We start from the raw sequence: 8,087 nt of genomic DNA on the forward strand, positions 1-8,087 counted from the left end.
ATTGTTTTTCTTCTTGTTTCAGGTTGTGTTGGAATAGATTTAATCTCCGGATTATTTCCAAGTCTTTGAGAGGACGACTTTATCCAAGTTTTGTTTTACCTCTCTCCCAGGCCAGGTGATGCTCCTTAAGGGCAAGAGTCAAGCATGTAGATGCTCTAAATAAATGACTGAGTAGCACATTTCCAGCAAAATTAAGATCAGCTGATCTTAACAGAAAATAAATTAGCATAAAAGTTAACAAGTTGCCTGAAATCCTCTCTGGAATGGCGTAGAAAATAAAATCAACAAAATTGATGAGATTAATTTCTTCTCAACAGCCTCTTGATTCTTAAAGTACAATGTCCTTAAACTGATCTTATACTGAAAGTGAGTTCTGAAAACCTGAGGCAGAACTTTCCACCATTAGTCCACACTACAGATGTTTAAGCAACCTGTGAAAGTATGGCCCATATTTTGAGATACTTCTGTATGGAGTTAGTCATTTATAGAAGGAATTCAGCAGAGCTGTTAGGAACTTCAACCCAAGTTAAAATTCTAGCTCTGTCAAGTAACTTTGGGCAAATTATATAACCTCTCTGAGCTACAGATTCATCATCTTATAAAGAAGAGGAATAGTGAAGCCTCATGGAGCCGATATGAGGAGTCAATGAGAAGGCACTAAAAGTACAGAGCCTGTGCCTGTTGGCCAATTGTACTCAATATCTTTTAATAACCTATAAGAGAAAAGAATCTGAAAAGAATATATATATACACACACACATATACATATATACACACACACATATATATATACACACATACATATATATACACACACATATACATATATATACACACATATATACATATATATATATACACATATATACATATATATATACACACACATATACATATATATATATGTATAACTGAATCACTTTGCTGTACACCTAAAACTAACACAATGTTTTAAGTCAACTATTCTTCAATTTAAAAAAGTACAGAGCCTGGCACATAGTAACCCCTTATGTTATTGCTGCAGATAATAATAACAGTAACAATAACATAATAAATAATAACAACAAAACAAAAATATATCAAATAGTTAGGTCCCCTTAGTTACCTGCAACCACCTTCTATCATCACCTGTACATGAGAAGGCAGGGTGGTCTACTACAAAAAGCATGGATTCCGGAGTTAGCCAGAGTCCAACAGGAAGTCAGGAGCCCACCACAGTGCCTGGTCCATAGTCAGCCTTCAACAAATAGCAACTGGGCTGCTGCTGCTACTGCTCTCATTATTAATTACTCCTTTCATAGAATAATCTTAAAAACTTTACATTGAAAGCAGATCAAGGAATACTATAAACGTTTTCGATACTGGCTGAAGCAGTATTCTGTACTAATCACCTTTACAGGTCTGTAGTTTTTCCTAATAGCAGCAACAAAAAAATCTAAACATATGCCTCATAAGCTCCTGCAGTTCTTCCTAATTGCTACCTGGCTCTCTGTCACAGCTGGTGGACACACTGTCCCAAGATCCCCTCTGCTACTATATGGTTAATTACAATATTGAATCACTGAACTCAGAGAATGAATAAAAGCATATACTTCTTTATGTGCAATTCTGACGTTATTTGTAAAACAGGCTAGCTAATAGAAATTCTGCTGAAACATATTCCTTTCCAGTCGGTTGCCTGTTATTAACAGGCTTATTTCAATTGAGCTGTGTGTTAAGAATGATTACTATTTGATCTAATGGCTTCATATGATGGAGAAATAGGTGATATTTACCAGACTTACCAGATCAAGCAAATAAAAATACAAGATGCTCAGTTAAGTCTGAATTACGGATAAACAATAAATATTCTTTTAGGGTAAGCAGGTTCCAAATATTTCATGGGACAGACTTATACAAAAAAAAATATTTGTTGTTTATCTGATATTCAAAGTTAACTAAGCACTCTGTATGTTATCTGGCAAGCCTATTTTTATACAACTACTGGTCTTTACTTACAACTTTCTAAATATATGAATTTGATGACATAAAGAATATCCATTTAGCAGTCAGTACCACTATATTCGATCACAAAATCAACTAATTACATTTTTTCAATGTTCTAGAATGAACTCCTTGTCTTAAGAAATTTTAATTAAATTTCTATAAATCCAAGTAACATGACTTTCACCAGCAGTAGGCATAACTGCATCAACAAACCACCAGCAACTACCCATGACTCCATGGTTAAGTATAAACTCAGACGAGGCCACTTTGAAATGAAACTCATGTTGGAAACCAAAGCTCCAAGCCAGCCATTGAGGAAGGTTTTTGCCAGTTCACAAAGGTCATATTTACCTGTAGCTAGTGGCATTTCCTTGTTCCTAGATAAGATACAACACAAAGGGAAGTGTTCGGTTCCAGGTGAGTGGGGAAGCGGGTAAGAAATAAGAAGATAACAGTGTTTAGTTCAGGTGGGAATGTATCAAGCAAATGGTTCACTCTGCTACACACTCAAGAAGCCACTAACTGGCCATAATGCAACTATCATCACCCATTAAAATCCCAGTCCTCTGCAGATGCAGAGAACGAACTTGAGGACACGGGGAGGGGGAAGGGTAAGCTGGGACGAAGTGAGAGAGTGGCATGGACTAATATACACTACCACATGTAAAATGGATGGCTAGTGGGAAGCAGCCGCATAGCACAGGGAGATCAGCTCGGTGCTTTGTGACCACCTAGGGGGGTGGGATAGGGAGGGTGGGAGGGAGACGCAAGAGGGAGGGGATATGGGGATATATGTATACATATAGCTGATTCACTTTGTTATATAGCAGAAACTTAACACAACATTGTGAAGCAATTATACTCCAATAAAGATGTTAAAAAAAAAATCCCAGTCCTCTTTCACTCGGATTTATAGATAGAAAATTCTGACTGTGCAAGTGCCGTTAACTTTCCTTTTCCAGAGGAGGAGGGGGCTCAGTGAGGTTGGTATTTATATTTAATGTTTACAGACGCTTAGGCTCAACAGCACATCCTGGCTGTGTCCTGGGTGCTGCCTCTATAGGAATCTGTAAGGGAGGCGCTAAAACAGTTTTGAGTCTCTGATGTCCTCCAGCTCATTGTGAAAAATCAGACAAACAGTAGCTTTGCAGCCACATCCACAGGGCGGAGAGTAACTGAGAAAGGCAAACACAGTCTTGTAAGAAAAACATCCTAGAACCACAGGCTGATCCCCCTTCAAGCTATTGCTGTGCTCCTGGGGAAAAAAGCTGTCAGGTTTTCATCAATGAAATCATTTTAAAATCATGTAATGGAGCTCAATTTTTAAGAGCGGTGCTATGAATTTCCCAAAAGCTAGATGCCTAGATCTGCTGTCTGGATAAATCGAAATAAAATTGTGTATTTAAAAAAATTTTAACCTCCCAACATCCTTCCCGTTTTTTCAATGGGGGAAGGGCAACAGGAAGATGAGCTAGGTGAGTAAATACTAATAAAGGTCTTCAAACATCTTATCTGAATAGGCTCTATTTTTTCCACATGTCACTCCTTAAAGCCCCAACGTGTGTTTTTTGATGTAATTGTGAGGAATCTTAACGTATCATTAACTGTGGTCACTCGTTTACCAAACTTTGGGCTGGGAAGTATCAACTTCCTTATCCCTGCTTTGCACAACTATCCCTAAATCTTTTATCTAGTTCCCTTGAGACAAGAAGCCACGGTATCTTTAGCTTGGAGATTTCTCAATAACACATACCCACAAGAGAAGCGATACATGTATGCTCAGGAAAGAACAGGATTTGGAGCCAAAAACCTAGATTTCAGTCCTGGCTTTGTGCCTTACTGGCTCTGTAACCACAGACAGGTTACTCATTCTCTCTTAAATGAAATGGCCTTCTCCGTAAAATGGATGGTTCTGATCCAATGAGAAAATGCACGTGGAGGTGATTTGTAAATGTAAAGCAGTATAAAAATGGTATTGATTGTTCCTACCATAGAACTCAAAATGGAATTTCCACCTTGTGCCAACAGGGTAGGAACGGGGCAGAGGAGGCCTTTGAAGAGGCTTCTGGTGGTTTGCAGAAGGCCATGGTCTGGAATGTTAAGCATCGTTCTGGCTTTAAGACTGAAGGACTGACCCCGCAACCCTTATTTACATGCATCCCTCAATGACTTTTCATGAGTCTGAACCAGAAAGTCAGCTCCTTTTTGCACAGAGCTCCTTGCTGAGGAGTTGAACCTCCCCCTCTTCTGACAAAAGATGCGTCTTTCCCAAGAGGGGACGAGAAACACAGACAGCCTGTTCCATTTCATGTAGCCTGCATCTTCTGAACTGCCAGATCCCCCTGGCTAGACATTTGAGGCCATTGATGACTCATGCCAATTTCAAGAACATGTTGTTATAACCACTTGCATCTCCTTCATCGAGTGAAGGTTTAAATAGCTGAAAATCACCACCACACCTAGTAAATGAGACTTTTCTCAGTTCAAACAACACAGTTATAGGCAAAGCAGAGTACACAGTATACAATATTATTTGTGAGGTACAATGACATATTAGCTAACGCTAAAAGGTGAAAGACACCCATTACAAGAATGCAGCTCAGGGAATTCCCTGGCGGTCCAGTGATTAGGAGTCCATGCTTACACTGCAGGAGGCCCGGGTTCAATCCCTGCTCGGGGAACTAAGATCCTGCAAGCCATGTAGCATGGGCATAAAAAAAGAACGTAGTGCATATTTGCATATCTTTAGGTATTATTAGATTAATTCTGAGTATAATTTGGAGCTGGAAATCTTACTATTTTTAAAAGCACAATTACCAATGCTAAAGGACTAATACATGTATCATTCATTGTATCCTCCCAGTTGTAGAAAGCAAAGAACTAATTCCTGTTGCAGTCTCAAGAACTTGGGTAAGCATAAGGTTTATACGTTTTTTTGTCCTATTTAGGAACTTGTAGGTACCTAAAATAAAACTGAAAGAAGTTTCAAGTGACCATGGGAGGTGTTCAGTCAGAATTTTGGGGGGGGTAATCCAATTGATATTGACTTCAAGTGTTTTTATCTAGAATCAAGACAAGGCATACAACAGTATGATACATATGTTATGTAATAATTGCCACGATGATGCCTGTGGACAAATGGCAGATATTTGAGTAATATCTGATTTGGCTTCTTAATTTTCATCCCAGAAAGAAGAGTAAGAAACTTGAGGGTGTGGAGAAAAGGGAACCCTTCTACACTGTTGGTGGGAACGTAAATTGGTGCAGCCACTGTGGAAGACAGTATGGAGATTCCTCAAAAAAAATAAGACTAGAACCACCATATGATGCAGCAATCCCCTCCTGGGCCTATATCCAGGAATATGAAAACTCTAATTCGAAAAGATATATGCACCCCAATGTTCACTGCAGCACTATTTCCAATAGCCAGGACATGGAGGCAACCTAAACGTCCATCGACAGAGGAATGGATAAAGATGATGTGGTGTATATATACAATGGAATATTACTCAACCATAAAAGAGAATGAAATAATGCCATTTGCAGCAACATGGATGAACCTGGAGATTATCATACTAGTGAAGTTAGACAAAGACAAATATCATATAATATCACTTATATGTGTAACCTAAAAAAAAGGATACAAATGAACTTATTTACAAAACAGAGAGAGATTCACAGACATAGAAAACAAACTTATGGTTCCCAAAAGGGAAAGTGGGAGGAGGGATTAAATTAGGAGTATGGGATTAACATATATACACTACTATATGTAAAACAGATAAACAACAAGGACCTACTGTATAGCACAGGGAACTATATTCAGTATCTTGTAATAACCTATAATGGAAAAGAATCTGAAAAGAATATATATATATGCAATTATTTTGCTGTACACATGAAACATTGTAAATCAACTATACTTCAATTAAAACAAGAAAAAAATATTTAAAAAGAAAAATTAAAAAAAAGAAACTTCTACAGTATTTGTTATCCCTTTATTGAAAGCCTATTAGATCATCCTACTGGCCTCCCCTCTGTCTTCCTTCCCTGGCTACAGCCCCTCCTTCCTCAATCCTCCTGGTTATAGGGGTGGCTACTGGCAGCCGAGTTGGTACAACATGACCCCCTCCTTGACCACAGGTGACTGGTCCAGGGCTGAGCAGCCATCCATGAATTTGGAATTGAGACTAAGAGAAACTTGGTCTCACGCTGGGTAGCTGGGCCTATAGTATGAATGCAGGTGGTAGGGATAGCCATCTACTGTCAGCAGACCAGGGAGCAGAGAAAGAAAGATTCAAGCTGACATGAAAAGAGAGGCAGAGGTGAGAAGGAATGAAAGAAAGTCCTGACTACTAACCCAGTGTCTGGTCCCAGGTCATTCCTGAAGCCTGTCTGCATTCTTATCCCTGGGTTCCTTGAGAACCCTGGGGGCCTGTAGAATAAATTCCTCCTTTTTGCCTAGACCAGCTAAAGTAGGTCTCTAGTCCTTACAGCTAAGAGTCCAAATGACTGCACTTTCAAACTTTAATTTTGGCATTCTTCAGTTTTTAAAGAGATACACTCACTTTAAAGCAAAAAGAGTTTGCACTCAAGGGTCCACCTAGGCAGCAATGATCCTGGCACACACAATGTCTGGCATGTACTTTAGTGGCAGGTGCTCATATAATGTGTGATGAATGAATGGAGGCATATGTTCCAAATCACCAGGCATGAGCTTTAGCTGAGATTCAGATAAGGCTCAGTATCCATGAATTTATGACTCTACATTTTCTAAATCTTATTGGTCAAAAATAAAAGTATTAGAACAGCTACATTTAACCATTAACCTACTATTTTCAAAGCTAGATGAAAGGCAGAGAGCTGCATGGTAGTTACAAACAATGGCAGTGGTGTCAGACTGATTGCATTCGAATCACAGCTGTGCCCTCAGGCCTCTCTAGGTCTCAGTTTCCTCATCTATAAAATGGGGATAAGAACAGTATATATCACAGATACTTTGAGGATCACAGGAGGTAATCCATGAACTGCACATGGTATACAGTAAGTGTTCAATAAATGTTAATGACTGTTATGATGATTTGGGGGCAACTTTTAAAAGAAATAAGAGCAATGTGTACAAATCTCACTTGGTACACTCCTCTTGATGAGCTGCTCTTCTTATCACTGACCCAACTCTTCTTTCTGACTTTCTGCAGGACAGCTTGGTAGCAGACTTCTTCTGGAATACCCACCTGGGTATCAGTATCTTTGCCTCATCTAGTGACAGTCCTCTGAGGACTCCCAAACATCCTGTTCCTTTCAGGCCCCTCCAATCAATTGTTCAGGTTTTAAAAGTCTGTGATGTAAAAAATGTGATACCAGAACAGTCAACACTACTCAGGATATTTTCTCCCATCACAGGATTTTCTGCCATTTTCCAAATCTACTTAAAATGTTCTTGAAATTGATATGTTCTTTATGCATGTTCTTTAGTCCTTATCTACTGAAGTATTTATGGATGAAATATGGTAACTTGGGTTTGCTTCAAAATAATAGGGAAGGGGGCGAGTTAGGGTAGAGATGAAACAGGCATGGTCATGAAAACTGGGTGATTGGTACCTGCGGGTTCGTTGTATTAATCTGTTTTTTACATGCTGAAAATTTTCCATAATAAAAAGTTATGCCTAAAAATGTTCTTAGTCCTTCCCTCTGACACTTCTTTAGCCTGAGCTGTGTATAATTTTATTCATACAAAATGTAGTTTCTCTTTTTTTACATATGTTGCTGCCAGAAATACCTTGAAATCATAAACTGCCTCCGAAAGAGCAGAAGGTCCACGTCCTGCACACACTGAGGACAATGTTTGAGCACAATTTAGATGCAAATTTTGAAAAGATTTCAGCCCGTTTCATTCCTACTTTGATACTAATGAAGGAAATAGGTAAGAAATCCCAAGAGAAACTGTCTCTTCTTTGGGGACTTTGGCTGAGAATTTTTGTTTACAACCAGAATGGTAAAGCGTGTGCTGCTCTGTGACACAGGTGTAATGGGTTAGCAAATGCCCTTTAAAAGACACACATGCAATGTAAGTATGTCAAAAGCCACAGGAAAAACTGTCT

Source organism: Tursiops truncatus, chromosome X (assembly GCF_011762595.2).
Source record: "Tursiops truncatus isolate mTurTru1 chromosome X, mTurTru1.mat.Y, whole genome shotgun sequence".
In the NCBI taxonomy this organism is placed as follows: Eukaryota; Metazoa; Chordata; class Mammalia; order Artiodactyla; family Delphinidae; genus Tursiops; species Tursiops truncatus.